Source organism: Arachis stenosperma, chromosome 8 (genome assembly GCF_014773155.1).
Source record: "Arachis stenosperma cultivar V10309 chromosome 8, arast.V10309.gnm1.PFL2, whole genome shotgun sequence".
Classification (NCBI taxonomy): Eukaryota; Viridiplantae; Streptophyta; class Magnoliopsida; order Fabales; family Fabaceae; genus Arachis; species Arachis stenosperma.
This window is the reverse complement of record NC_080384.1, coordinates 34190743-34207439: the sequence shown is the minus strand read 5'-3', so window position 1 is coordinate 34207439 and position 16697 is coordinate 34190743. Positions and strand designations below refer to the sequence as shown.

Genomic DNA, 16697 nt, shown 5'->3' with positions numbered 1-16697 from the left:
GACAGGCCTATAAGACTAATTAGTAAGCCTAGGCCTTGCCTATTAATATAATAAGGCTCTTATAAGAGTCTGAGTCTGTGCCTATTTTATAACAGAGCAGGCCAGGCTACAGGCCCCTGGCAGGCCGCCTGACCTTTTTTCACCGCTACCTTTAATAGACATCGGTGTTAACGGTTTTTTTTCCTTTTGCCCTTGCAAGAGTATGAAATGTATATCTATTTACTTTATAAATTGGATAACTTGTTGCTTTATTTGAAGGATTCCAAAAAAGTGATTGCAAACCAGGATCATACAAATAGGACATGATAATCTTCCTTGTGTCATCCACTCAGATCCCATAAGCCGAAAAATTATTGATAGTCCACATCAGTGCTGCCTTTAAGACGAAATTCTTCTTTTCTACAATATCATACGTCAAAATACCAGGATTCCACAACTCATTTAATTCGTCAATCAAGGATCCCAAGAATACATCAATATTGGCTTTAGGGTTATTAGGACCAGGTATTAAGCAAGTCAAGAACAAATAAGTATCTTTCATACACATTCCACGAGGTAGATTGTATGGAATAACAATTATGGGCCAACAAGAATAAGGCTTGCTAAATTGGATATTTGGGATAAATCCATCAAAGCAAAGACCTAACCTAATGTTTCTAGGCTCCAAAGCAAAATCAGAATGGATACGGTCAAAGCTTTTTCATGCCTCCCCATGTGACGGATGGGTCATCACGCCATCATCATGTTGGTTTTTTATGTGCCACATCATGTGCGGAGCTGAACTCATTGACGCATAAAGCCTTCGAAGTCTAGAGATTAAGGGTAAGTAGTGCGTCCGTCTGACAAGAACTCTCTTGGACTTACAACCACCATCGGAAATAGGCTTGAATCTAGGTGCTTCACAAAACTTGCAACTAGTTAGAGCAGCATCGTCTTTTTGATACAATATGCAATTGTTTGATCAACAATCTATTTTGATTGTCTTCAATCTAAGCTTTTGCACTAACTTCTTAGCCTCATAGTAATCCCTAGGTATGGCACTACCCTTAGGAGCAATTTCCCTAATTAAGGTGGCCCCCTACTTAAATGACTCATGTGATTGGTTTCTCTCGACCTTAATGCATAGCATTCTAACAGCTATCGATAGTTGAGAGTGCACACCACCTTCTTACAAAGGCTTTTGAGCTGCCTCAAGAAGATCAAAAAAGGTTTTAGCCTTTTCATGAAGATCCTCTGAACCAGCAGAATCGAAAACTATTTCATGATACTTTATTAATTTGTTATAGAAAATTTATAAAATTATATATAGTAATTATTGTTAGAAAATTCTGTTTATGGGCAATACATATATTAATTATAATAACAAATTACGCTATTTCAAATTAAATAACTTATATAAAGGTGATTTCATTTATTGTTATAAATGCTAAATTGAATAAGTCATAATTACTTTTGATTTGGAATTAAATGAAAATAAAATCAAATATTATCTTTTGTTCTTTAGATAATTATCTTTTGGATTTTAAATATATTATCTTTTGGACTTTAGATACTATTTTATTTTGGTTTTAGGGTTTAATGGGTGTCATGCTCAAATATAAATAGTACCTTGGGTTTCGGTCCCAATATACCAAAACCGTCTTTGTTGCTCTTTATCCATCAAAAGAGTTGTAATTCAGTCACCTAAAAATACAGAAGGTTTTAGTTGAGAAAGATCGAAAGAACCACAAGATCTAAGTCCTTCCATCAATTTCTGACTCTTATGAATAAAAATACACTTTCGTATTATATTATATTTTTGGTTATTCAATATGAATGATCTGAGTTAATAAAATTATTTATTCCAATAAATAATATCAGAACCATCCATAATTTAGTCATCAAAATATTCAGTTTATTATTCCTTTTGAATTAATATATGTATATGCGTGCGTCGTATACATTTGGAATTTCTGTGTTGTAAAATTATATATAGGTTCGGTTTATTTCTACTGCATATATATAATTTTACTATACACGTACTATATATTATGTGTGTAATCAAAATATTCAGTTTATTATTCCTTTTGAATTAATATATGTATATGCGTGCGTCGTATACATTTGGAATTTCTGTTGTAAAATTATATATAGGTTCGGTTTATTTCTACTGCATATATATAATTTTACTATACACGTACTATATATTATGTGTGTAAATTCGGAGACATCATCATGTTATTTTTTGGCTATACACATTGCTATATATTTGTGATGGATACATGGTGTTTTCGGTTATTCCTTTTCTTTTTGAGATGATGTTTGTAAAATTGTTTTGATAAATAAATATTGATGATTTATTTTAAAATATTGATAGAATATTATTAAATTATAATTCTCTCGTTTTTTTTAGTTATGTGTATGCCTTTAATTTAGTATAAGATTAAGGGATTATCCTTTTGGAATGTAAGAATTATTATATCCACCAACTTTATAAAAATTTAGTTTTGGAATAAATTGATTGAATATTATGCTGTCAAAGTAGCCTCTTTTGTGAAAATTGATTTATTCAAAATATTAGAAATATGGTGATATGTAATTCTTGCGAATATTGGTCAACCCAAAGGAAGGTTTATATTTAGTCGAATTACATACACATATTGATGGTAAATATATGTTTGGGTAACTAATTAAGAATAAAGTAATGCTTATTATTTATGTGGACAATAATCGGCCTAAAGGAAGTTTATTGTTTGGCCAAATAATAAGCATTACACACTTTTGTTTATTTTCTATTAATTATGTGGTCAATAATCGGCTCAAAAGAAGGTTATTGTTTGGCCAATTAATAGAAAATATATGCGGTAATAAATAGGTTGCAAAGTTTAAGTTTCCATATGCGCATTAAGTCGGTCCAAAGAAAGGCTTAATGTGTGACAGGAATTTTGATAATATTTGATTACTGCAATGAGAGTATCACTTACAGTTAATTTTTTATCCAAAGATTGAAAATGAATGTTGTTCTAGATATCTCAATATGGATTTTTTCCATTATTTAACTAATATTTACTGCATATTTTTTTTGTTCTAATCCAAAAACTATGCTTCAGCTACCAATGTTTCTGCACAAATTAGCAGTCTTCCTATACTGAATGGTTCAAACTTTAAAGTTTGGAAAGATACTGTGAAGATTGTCCTCGGTTGTATGGATCTGGATATAGCTCTTCGAGAGGAAAAACCCACTTCCACTCCAGAAAATCTCAATGAGATTAAAATAGAGAAGTGGGAGAGATCCAATCGAATGAGCATTATGATCATGAAGCGCTCAATTTCTGAGGCGTTTTGGGACTCAATTATTGAGGATAAAGATGACAAATAATTTCTAAAAGATGTTAAAAAATTCTTTACTAAGAATAAAAAGGCAGAGGCAAGTAGCCTTTTGATTAAACTTGTCTCCATGAGGTACCAAGGTAAAGAAAATATAAGGGAATACATTATGGAAACTTCTCATCTTGCTTCAAAATGAAAAGCACTAAAGTTAGAGTTGTCTGAAGATTTAATCGTGCATTTCATTTTGATTTTCCTTCCTGCACACTTTGGGCAATTCAAAGTGAGTTATAACACTCTGAAAGATACTTGGTCCTTAAATGAACTTATATCTCACTGTGTGCAAGAAGAAGAGAGGCTACAACAAGATAAGACTGAAAGTGCTCACATGGCTTCATCTTCTCAGTATAAAAGAAAGCGTGATACTACTGCAGATGTGCCTTCTCAGCAGAAAAGGTTAAGAAACAGGATCAAGTTTCAACCTGTTTCTTTTGTAAGAAGGTGGGACACATGAAGAAGGATTGTACCAAATATGCCACTTGGCGTGTAAAGAAGGGTATAATTCTTATTTTCGTTTGTTCTGAGGCTAGTTTAAGTTATGCACCTGTTGATGTTTGGTGGGTAGATTCTGCTGCTACTACTCATGTAAGTGTTACTATGCAGGGTTGCCTGTGGAGCCGACCGCCAAGTGATGTTAAAAGATACATCTATGTGGCAGACGATAATATAGTTGCAGTTGAAGTTATAGGAACCTTTAGATTATGTTCCACGAGTGGATTGTACTTTGATTTATTAGAGACATTTTATGCACCGTCATTTAGATGGAATTTAGTTTCTTTTTTCGTTTGGACAAATCAGGTTATTTTTTATTCATTCGGAAACAATAAAGTCAGTCTCTTTCATAATTCGAATAATATTTACTCTGGGTGTTTGGTAGATGATCTATATATGTTTGATTTGAATTTCTATAATAATGAAATACTGCAAATAGGTACAAAACAAAACAAAATGAGAGTTCGGCATCATTATGGCACAAACGCCTAGGTCACATATCTAAACAGAGAATTCTGAGGCTCGTGTCGGATGAAATTCTTGGACCCCTAAATTTGGCGAACTTTGAAGTCTGCATTGATTGCATAAAGGAAAAAAGGACAAACGAAAGGAAATTAGGTGCCGAGAGAGTTAAAGATGTCTTAGAACTGATACATACCGATATATGTGGCTCATTCCCTACTATCTCATGAAATGGACAACGGTATTTTATTACATTAATAGATGATTACTCTCGTTATGGGTATCTATATTTAATTCATGAAAAGTCTCGAGTCTTGGATGTTTTCAAGTCTTTCAAAGTTGAAGTTGAACTTGGGAAGAAAATTAAAGTTGTCAAATCTGATCGTGGTAGTGAATACTACGAAAGATATGACGGTTCAGGTGAGCAACGTCCCGGGCCTTTTCCTCTTTTTCTAGAGGAGTGTGGTATTGTTCCGCAATACACCATGCCAGGCAAACCTAGTATGAATGGTGTTGCAAAGCGAAGGAACCAAACTCTTAAGGACATGGTGAGAAGTATGATTAGTTATTTTTCTTTGCCTGAATCACTCTTGGGAGAAGGCTTAAAGACCGCAGTGTACATCCTTAATAGGGTGCCAAGCAAAGCAGTTAACAAAATTCCTTATGAAATTTGGACTGGGAAAAGGCCCAGTATAAAGCATCTGCATATTTGGGGATGTCCAACTGAGGTGCGACCTTATAAGCCGCATGAAAGAAAATTGAACTCAAGCACAATTAGTTGCTACTTTGTTGGTTATGCTGAGCGTTTATGGGTGTACAAGTTTTACAATCCTGCATCAAGTTCCATTTTTTGAAACGAGAAATGCGAGATTTCTTGAGGATGTTGAGTTTGGGGGGGAGAAAATATTAGAAATGTTGCTTTTGATGAGAACTCTGTAACTGATAGTGATGATGTCTTTGTGCCTATTATTGTTCAAGATACAGTTATAGTACAAGATCACAATGAGAATCCTACTGTAGATCCAGTTACAGTAGAAAAGAACAATGAGAATATTATTGTTGCTCAAGATACTGCTACAATACAGGAAAATAATGAGAATCCTCTTTAATCCCAACCCATACAACAAGTTTAACAACCTCAAGAAGTGTCATTAAGGAGATCCAACAGAAAAAAAAGGAGAAAATTCATATATAATCTCAAACAAGCTTTCCTTCAATGGTATCACAAGTTTAATCAAGTCATTACTTCATATGATTTTGAGGTTAATATTATAGATGAATGTGTATACCACAAGTTCAGTAGGAGTAAATACTTTTTTGGTCTTATATGTTAATGACGTTCTACTTGCCAGTAACGATATAGGCTTGCTGCATGAAACTAACAAATTTCTATCGAACAAATTCTAAATGAAAGATCTTAGTGATGCCTCTTTTGTATTAGGAATCGGATACTAAGAGATCGTTCTCAAGGTATTCTTGGATTATCACAAAAGAACTATATCGAAAAGATTTTAAGTAGATATAGCATGAAAAGATGTAGACAAATGGACACACCCGTAACTAAAGGAGACAAGTTCAGTCTCAAGCAATGCCCTAAAAATGATCTTGAGAGGACAGCAATGCATGATAAACCTTATGCATCAGTACTAGGGAGCTTAATGTATGCTCAAGTTTGCACACGTCCCAATATATCATTTATAGTGGGAGTATTGGGTAGATACTTGAGCAATCTGGGTATGGATCATTGGATTGCTGTTAAATACGTAATGCGTTATCTAAAGAGAACAAAAGATTACATGCTTACTTATCGGAGATCAGAAAATTTGGAGATCATTAGGTTCTCTGATTCCGATTTCAAGACATATGATTGCGAAACTTTGTCACTGAGCTTCATATAGTAGATGACATTGAAAGGTCATTAAAGATATTTTGTGACAATAAGTCAACAATAAGAGCTTGACAAAATCGAAGCATATAGACATCAAGTTCTTAGTTGTCAAGGAGAAAGTTTAAGAAAAAAAATAGATTTTTCATAGGACATACAGGAACCGAGTATATGCTAGCAGACTCATTAACCAAGGAACTGATCCTTAAAGTTTTTTCATGAGCACACTGCTTGAATGTGTGTTAATATTTGTGATGTCTTGGTTTAGTAGGAGTTTATTTTATACTATATATCCTATGACAGATATTGGATTATTTTCTACAGAATTAAGTTGATGGTTTATTTCATGTTATGTGAAATGTTCATTTTGCAAAATTTGTTTTGCGTTTGATCTCAATAAAGTTTTAAAGTTGAACCAGTTGGAAATAGACATGCATGAGATCACTTGGCATGTAATTTTCATATTACTCATCCAAATTTAATCTATGTCGTTAAGTATGTTAGGATGGTGATTGTCGTGGTTCAATCACGATATTAATGTAATGAAAGCTGCGGTAGTTTCATATCTAATGTATGAGACGGACCAGATTGTTAAAGTAATAAGGGAAATAGCATTCATATGTGCGCATAAAATTTATAAGATGTGATTATTTTTTTTTTTTTTATTGTGAAGGGGCCAGAGGCCCAAAAACAAACACACTAATCAGGCATTTCCTATTCTCGCAAACATTCTTTGCCTTCTATCAGCTTCAATTATTGGAAGTAGAAAGGGGGGAGGCAAAGCAAAACAGTGGAGCCCTGCCGGAAGATTATGCGCGTGCTTGGCAAGAACATCGGCGCTGAAATTGGCTTCTCTCAAGACGTGTGTCACTCGGAAGTCACCTGGATTTGCCTGGAGCTCTTTAATTGCTCGGATGAGGGAGGTGTTATCATGGAGGCCCGTAGATGCATGCTGCAACAGATTCACTGCACAGGTAGAATCTATCTCTATCTGAACCTTCTCCATTCCCATATCAATAACCCAAGTGGGAGATTGTTAGGAAATTCTGTTTATGGGTAATACATATATTAATTATAATCGCAAATTACACTATTTCAAATTAAATGACTTATATAAAGGTGATCTCATTTATTGTTATAAATGCTAAATTGAATAAGTCATAATTACTTTTTATTTGGAATTAAATGAGAATAAAACCATATATTATTTTTTGGATTTTAAATATATTATCTTTTGGACTTTAGATACTATTTTATTTGGGTTTTAGGGTTTAATGGGTGCCATGCTTAAATATAAATAATGCCTTCAGGGTTTCGGTCCCCAATATACCAAAGCTGCTTTTCTTACTCTTTCTCCATGAAAAGAGTTGCAATTTAGTCGCCTAGGGATACAGAAGGGTTTGGTTGAGGAATATCAAAAGAATCACAAGATCCAAATCATTCCATCAATTTCTAACTCTTATGAGTAAAGGTACACTTTTGTATTATATTATACTTTTGGTGATTCAATATGAATGATCTGGGTTAATAAAATTATTTATTCCAATAATATATCAGTCGACCCTGATTTTATTTTGGGTTAATATAATAAATTAATTTTATAAAAGATCAAGTATGTATTTTTACATGCTATGTTTGGTTAATGACTAATTTTTAGTATACCTATAATAAGATGCATAACATGATGTGTCTATTTTTGAGCATAAAAATATATAAATTCTTCCTTCGTTGTAAATTTAAGATCAATTATATAAACAGAAACTTTAGGGATCAAGAGTTTGTAGTAATTCTGGTCATTTTTTTATTTGTATAAATACTAAATTATAAATTTTATTAATTTATGTATATAAATTTTAAAATATGTGGATGTAAATTATATTGTTTATGTGTATAAATTTTTATAAATATAAATATAAATTTATTTTTATGTATAAATATTTGTAAATATGAATATAAATGATTATTGATTAAATATTGACAAAAAAAAATATGATATTTGTTGGTCACGGTTATAGATATTATATAAAATCAACCATTTATTTGAAGTTGGATTACTACTGAACTGGGGTATTGAACTATGCGCTCTTACCTATCCTAACCAGCATTAAAATTTCAAGCACTCTCATCCTTCCCAAACCACCCATCGCTATCACAATTGTCGATCATCCATATCATTGTAATATATATGCAAGATCTTTTTTGGTGACTTATATATGCAAGATCTGGATCAGAAGAAATATATATATGCAATTAATCCATATTAATTTTATCATATCAGTTAGTCACCCAAAATTATTGGACAAATTTATAGGTTGTTAACATAGCATTTTTTGTAATGATATATAGTCAGCATCCCTTGTCATCAAGAATGAAGAGTGTTCGACTAGCAACAATAATGAGCAATATATCCAGGAATTAGGATATATGATCTAACACTACTTTTGGACACAGGTAGCAAATTCATCTATTTCTTCTTCTTATTCTTTATTATTATTTCTATGATTGACAAATTAAAACGGATCAATTTCTGAAGGTAATCACTTTGCATGAGTTAGAAGACTATCTACTACCTTAATGTGGGTAAAGGCTAAAATTGCATAATATGATGCTCAATAAAGTTGGAATGTGGAGATTTGAGTGTGTACAGAATTAAACTAAACAAACAGAAACAGCAAGATCTTTGAAACAAGTTCTACATACAGAAACAATACAAAAAGAAAGGTATCTATCTATTTATATATAACAACAAATATGAGAGGAAAAGAAACAAATCAGATAGCCCAAAATTATATCCTCCAACAGGGGATGGAAACAAAACAAAACAAAACAAACCAAACCAAATCAAATAATAATGTAAGACTACTTTTGGGATTCACATGAGGAGATGAGACTGAATCAGCGTTTGATATGCTTGACTTTGTTCCAGCCTTTCTTGCATGAATCTCCCACAAACTTGACTCCCTTTTGAAACAGATGCTTCAGCTCCTTGGCTCTCTCCTTCACCTGCTCTTCAAACTCACCCATAATTCTTCTCACAAATCGGTTGAAGAGATCGATAAATAGATAGATATATATATATATGGTGCTAGCTAGAACTAGAACCAGAACCAGAACCAGAGCCAGAAGGTGCTAGAAAAGGAGTGGGATATAGATATGGTAGAACTGCAACAACAAAAAACTCTTTTAAAACAAGGAAACATCGTGGGATCCAACTCAGCACTGACACGTGGTGTTACTTAAATGAGCCACGTTCGCTGGAATTTAGCACAACTGCACAAGCATCTTTCTTGATTGAAAACTACTATCATAATAAACAGCAGTCCAGCTTAATAGTGTAATTAATTAATTAATTATACTATAAATGATTGATTAATACTAATTAGCTAGTAAGAAATTGGTGTGGTAGTTAGTCCTAGGAACAGAACAATGGAAAAGCGAAGTGAGGGTAGCTGGCTTATTATTCCGTTGCAGGGAGGGACCACTAACTACTCTGTAAGTGGTTTCAGCATTTCACTACTTAGGTTAGATTAGATGTCTATTATTTTTACTAACTTTTCTATATATGTAAGTTACATAAGAAAATAATAACGAGTAAAGGAAAGGTTGTCAAGTTGGTATATTCCAGCTGTATTTGTAGTACGAGTGAAGGAATGGTTTCGAATCAAAAGCAGAAAATTGTTTGTGCCTGTCTACACAGTATTCCTGTCATTTGAATTTAAACAACGGGAATAAGCATAATTATAACATCTGTCATCATTTTATTTTGTGTTCCTTAAAAACTTTAGAATCTGAAAAGAAAAGTTACATATGCCATGTGAATTCAATAATCTTCCCGGTTTAGTATAAGCGTCCGTTGGACAGCAAAGATTTAAAATAAAAGAAAATAGTGTTGCTGCCCAGGATCGAACTGGGGACCTTTAGTGTGTAAGACTAACGTGATAACCACTACACCACAGCAACTCATATTTTAATATCTTTCTGTTAAGGATCATAGACATAGTAACTATCCTTGAAAAGAGGGTTATGCAGATAATGGAATTCTGACTGTCCTTCTCCATAACTCTTCTAACACTTTCTTCAAATATTATATCCATATAATCATATTCATAAATTCATATATTTATATCCTTCTTGTCATATTCTGTCTCATGGATATATCACCATTCATATGTGCATAATGCTACAAGCCTACAAATCACTATTCATTCATGTACATAATGTAACATTATCAGTGCCCCACATTTCAAATTTCAAATTTTGAATTTAAAGTTAAAAATTAGAAAAAAATAATATTACATCAATTATTTCTGTTTTTGTTTTTATTTTTCTCTTCGACACTTCTTTCTTCTTCTTCTTCAATTCCACCACTTCTATTTCTTTCCTCTTCAATTTTTTTCTCATTATTTATTTCTGTTTCTCTCTTCTTCTTCGGGTCTCATGCTTGCCACTCTTATTGTCGCCCTTTCCTTCCCAAGTTTCTATTCAAACCCATAAGCCATCCTCTGTTCCTTCTCCTTCCAGCGACAGTATGTTACCGTTTTCCACCTCATTTTTTGTATTCTATTTTTTTGAGTCTATATTTCAACGATCTCTCTTTAATTGTATTGTGTCAATGACAAATAATAAGGCTAGGCAACAATGACAAAATTTTGGATATGTGTCTGTGGTGTTTATGTGGAAGGATGTACTTAAACAAGTAAATATTAGAGGTGATTGATAACTTGAGTTAATTAATTTGAGATTATCAATTGAAAATTCATAATCAAAAGTTACCTTGTGACAAAATACTTAGCAACCTAAAGAGGTGCTGGACACCACTATCTAGAGATTTTTTTCAAGTTATATGACTGTGGTATGGATGTGTTAGGGAATGAAGCTTGAGCAAGTATTTTCGAAGGGATACTTAAACATCTAACACCTTAAACCAATTGGTTTGAGAGTGTTGATTGAAAGCTTATGTTAAAAAGCCGCCTTAAAACAGGATACTTAACCTAAATAAAGCAAGGAATCCCTGAAAGAAATGAGAAAACAAGTTAAGGATTATACAATAATACAATAAGAAGGAAGTCTCACAAAGTCAACTAAGTTAGTGTTCAAATAAGTGTCTTATTCTAGGAACTTATGTAAGCTCATATAGAGAGAAGCCATGACTAAATTCATGAGGCATAGTGACTCCATTAAGTAGGATAATGATATACCTCTAAATAAAGATTCACTCTTAATTAATTATTTCAATTCCTATATTCTATTTTTGTTAGAATTCTTTTTCTCTTTACTTGAGAATAAGCAACATTTTAAGTTTGGTGTTGTAATGCATATGCATCTGAGATAGATTAGTGAGCTAATTTAGTTAGTTTTAGCTTAGTTTCATGTATTTTCCTTGTAATAAACAAGCATTTGGATGACTTATTTCTTCATGTATTAATGCATCAAGTACTAGTTGAATTGTGGTCAATTTCATGAACTTAATATATACAAGAAGATGATATTTTTTTTTAAATCAATGAAATATCTTATGATTATTCATGGAATGACAAAACTTTGATGCAATTGTTGTGGTTGATGACAGGTGAAGCAGAGAAGAAACAGGAGAAGGCATGAAGCAGAGCGTTAGCAACGCTAACGTTGCATGTCACAAACACCAGGGGAGAGCATTAGCAACGCTAACGTTGCATGCCAGCAATGCCAGGGGAGAGCGTTATTGGTACTAACGCTAGCCTCACAAACGCCAGCAAAGAGAGATGTTGGCAGCGTTATTGACGCTAACTTGACCCTCAAAAACGCCATGTAAGATATCAAAGGGCATTAGCAGCGCTAACGTTCGCCCAATAACACCAGACTCGAAGAGATGGGAGCGTTGGCAAGGCCAACGCTGTCCCAACAACGCCCAAGCTCAACAAGCACCATGCAATGTAGCGTTACTAGCGCTAACGCTAGCTTCTGTTTAGTTAGGCACAGCGTTAGTAGCGCTAGCGCCACTCCAGCAAAGTCAAGGTCTAACTTGCATGCATGCTTCAGCGTTATTAACGCTAACGCTATGCCCAATAACTCCTGCAATAGTTTTCGAAAATGAGATTGGAGAAATTGGCCATGGTGCGTACGCACGACCTAGTGTGTGTACAAACAAAAGGGAGATATGGCAGGCATGTATATGCATGGGACATAATGCTTATGCACAAGGATAAGTTTTACAATGGTGAGTACGCACGTGAAGAGGTGCTTACGCATAGATAGAGAATAGCGTTGGTAAAGCTAAAGTTGGGGAAACGCTACATGATTGTAGTGTTAGCAACGCTAACTTCAACCTACTAACGCTAACTCCAAGTGACCAATGCCAAGTACACAAAAAGGGGCTACGACTGAAGATTTGAAAGGCCCACTTCCAGAGATTTGAAGGTGCACCTCACGAGCTAGAAAATTTGTATAAATAGGTGGTACTTTGAAATAGAAAAGGACTTTTTGGTACACTCTGAATACCATACTCTAGATCACTTTTACTTTCATCTCTTTTGCTTGTACTTCTCTTTTCTTCCTTTTTAGTACTTAGTTTAATTTCTAGTTTTGAATTGTTTCTTGTAATTGAGCTACAAATCACTAAATCCCACTTCATTAGGGGGAGGAGCTCTGTTTGATTTCAATGAATTAACACTTCTTCTTCTTCTCAATTCAAGTGTATTTATCTAAGAGGAAGTCTTTGAACTTTATAGATCCAATTATTATCGAGAGAGAGATTGGATCTACTTGAATTTCATGATGAACTTGAGAAAAGAGTTATGAAATTCAGATTGAGGCTTTCCTCTCATGACCTTCTTAATTGATACCTTCTTAGCAGATACGTGAGATATAATCTCTTTGAATTGAAATTCTAGAGGTTGTATGACATTGAGATTAGCAAATGCACTTCACATCTTCTCATGAGTAATTAGATCAAGAGATTGATAATTGTTTATGTTAAGAGAAATTAGATCACCAAGAGATTGGGATCCAATTACTTATAATCTGCCATAGATCTACTTCACATGATTGAAAAGGAGATGAGATCCATTGATTTAGGAAGAATCAATTATCTCCAATCCCTAATGATCTTACCCATTCATCAATTCTCGTTTTAATTCATTGTTCATTTCACTTGTCTTAGTTTTCTTTCGGAATTGTCACTTTAGTTTCAATACCCATTTCTCAAATTCCTTTACATTCATGCAATTTATATTTCTCTGTCATCTATCTTTCTGTTTTTAGTTTCTTGCAATTTAAGTTTTCGCTCTTTACATTTTAGCTATTTACTTTCTGCCCTTACTTTCATCATTTAAATTCATTGCTCTTTACTTTAATGCACTTTACTTCCCTGTTAATTTGCTTATTCAATACCAAAAAATTCATAAAATATCTGTTTAACTAGAGTATCCACTTAACTAAAGCTGCTTGATCCATCAATTTCTGTGGGATCTACCTCATTTAAAATGAGTTATTACTTGATTACGACCCGATATACTTGCCGGAGAAATCATGGTAAAATTTTTCCGTATCAATAGGTACTACATGTTTCTTTTATTTTTATCATTTTTTTGTTGTCATTGACTACTCTATATAATTATCTTTATTTGAATATAAAATTTTAAAAATCATTAAATTACCCAGAGTTGTTTTTCCACTAGTTTTTTTTGTTCTTCTAAAGAAAATAGTCTCGTGTTAAAGAAATTTTTTTTTTCTTGAATAGGTCAGGGTGGTCATGATATTGCTTGAACCATCTGTGTGTTGCTTGAACGTATTTAGTTTTTTTTTTTAGTGTCTATGAAAAATATATCTCCTTTATGTTTTGATTTTTTGAAGTTGAATGAACCACATGTGTGTTGGCTGAACGTTTAGGGTTTGGGGTTTGGTTTAAAGAAAGGGGCACTATTTACGGTTGGGATATCTTTTGTTTTGCATTGGAACTCAGGATTACTCTGTGAAGTGTAAAGTGGTCCATTTGTGTTGACAATTGAACTTCTTCAATTTTTGCTTATCATGTGGCCTCTTAATCAGTATTTCTGATTGCGCTTAGAGTGACAGTTTCAGCATAGTTAGAATTTTGTAGTTATCTCTCATTTGTTTTTTCCACATTTCCTTTTGAAATCAATTATGATAATGGACCTTAACTGTAATTGATGAGTGGTGGCATCTCTGATGGATACCGAAGCTTGTGCAATGCAAAACACATTTAGACCTATTTTAGTCATTGTTTCAAACATGTTCATAAGAAGGGATTGTATGAGTAGTCACCTTGTGAAAGGATTGTGTAGTTTGATATTTACTTAGAAGACAACTGTATCTCAAGAACATGTGCCGTATGTCTTGAAGATTATTGTGTTGGATAGAAGCTCTGGAAACTCCCTTGTTGTCACAGTATGTCTTCTAATACCAAATCTCATTTCTTTTTCAGATGCAATCCATTCAAAAAATTGTTTTCTATTTGCCCAAAAACAGAAAATGGATATTCTGTTATGTTGGGTTTAGTGGTTATTATCTGATGTTGACTATCGAATCCAATGTCATTCTGCATTTAACATACATTAACCTACTAGAATTGAGCCGAACATCCAAAAAGAGAAGCTTTACAACACAAAGAAGTTGAAAAGTATATAATAAAATATTGTATTTTCAGAAAAATTCATAGACCTATTGGAAAGATAAAGTGATAAACCATGTAGGAACTATGATAGTCCCTCTGAATAGTAGCTTTAAAGTGGTGCCAAATTAGTAATCCAGTCTCAAAATAAATTCAAGAATGACAAAGCTTTAAAACTCTATAATTCCTTTCCAACCAAATACACTAAAGCACTGTAAAACCTTTGTTCCTTTTTCATAAGCTAAAACTTCTGAACTTAGTGAGGAGAAACTGATGTAAGCCCTATCTTAGATATCAAATAGCCTAATCCAAAGAGAACCTGCCACGCGAAGAAAAAGCTGAGCACTCGGATAGTGCTAAGTAGTAATTAGTTGAATCAGATCTGGAGAAAGTAGAAATTAGCTTGAGACTAAGGTCCCGGTACCATGGCAGCTAACTAAACAGATAATGTTTAAGAAGATTAATTTCAGCATTCTGCTTTGACATTGCTTATATGATGCTTATTGCATTTAGGTCTAGTTCCATTTTTTCTAACGTATTATTTGCAGAGTTTCATGCTATATGCATGGATTCTTGGCTTACCTCATGGAGAACATTTCCATGCCTTTTGCCAAGTTACCCTTTCTTCTTGGGGGCCGGAATACATTGTATAACACTTTTGTGATTTCAGTTTTATTTTTACATGTGGTGATTGAGGTTGTAACAATTTCAGGTTGATGAGGTTGCTTAGAGTCATCATTGTATTGTGTGTTATGAGTTTTTTGAATTATTGATGCTTTTACATAGCCTTGATTCCAAAGTTTGTATAGTACTTTCTTGTTTCTTCGTATAACTGCTGAGAAAAGTGAAAAACGTTGGGCTGCATGGAAAGATTGAACCAAGATAGTTGTTTATGTTTGAATTCAATGATAACAAGATCATGTCATACTTGGGAGTTGAGGATTGTCTTGTCTTATGTCTATACTAGCATGTAAATTGTAACATTCAGTGAGATAATACATATAAATTGATCCGTGAGATTTAGCTTTATAGCTGATTAATAGTTGATATGCCAAATGTTGTAGCATAGACCCATCTAATATAATGAGTTGTTGATTTGTTGTTCAGCCCAGCGTGAGTTAGCTCCGCAAAAAGGGATCTGGGTAATTAAAAAATGGGTTCGGTATGTGTTTATAATTTTGTGCAGATTTTAGAGAGAAGTAATTTTTATAATTTGACAGAAGAAGCCCCAGTATACCAATATCCACAGAAAAGAAAAGGGTGCATCCTTAGTTTTTTTTTTTGGTGCTACACAGCTTAGTTTTTTGTTCCTTAACTTGGTCAACAGGTCAAGTCTACTCCAAAACTGATTATTTTATTAGATTAATACTTGAAAGATCACCTACTAAATTATTTAAATTAGTTTTCAAATGATTTTTTTGGTCATATTAGTCTTTAAAAGATAAAATATAATTCAAATGCTCATTTCGTTAGATAGTGTCATATGACATAATAACGTAGTAGGTTAATATCATGTGTCACAAGATAATTGGTTGACGTGTCAAGTCAATGATACTTAACACGTCATATCATGTGCCACTTGACATGTAAAAAAGTTATTTATAATCAAAATAATCTTTGAAAGTTTAGATGTAAATCATTTTTATCCCTAAAATTTTAAAAATTAATCAAGTTAGTCCTTATATTGTTTTTTTTATTTTTTCTTCATAATATTAAATTTAAATTTTTTCAGTAGTAATTTGAATATTATTTTTTAGACTTTAATAAACAAAATTCTCTTTACATAAAATAATAAAAATAATTAAATTATTATAAAGTTATTTTGTCATTTATATTTTAAAATTTTACATTTTCAAATTATAATTTTTTTTATTTAAACGAGTT

General features: G+C 32.9%; 1 non-coding gene across 1 annotated transcript; it reads right to left on the bottom strand.

The window, feature by feature from the left end:
• Window positions 1–10092: 10092 nt before the first annotated feature.
• On the bottom strand, window positions 10093–10165 carry TRNAV-UAC (transfer RNA valine (anticodon UAC)). The gene has a single exon. It is a non-coding gene; the product is annotated as a tRNA-Val (tRNA).
• Window positions 10166–16697: the final 6532 nt, after the last annotated feature.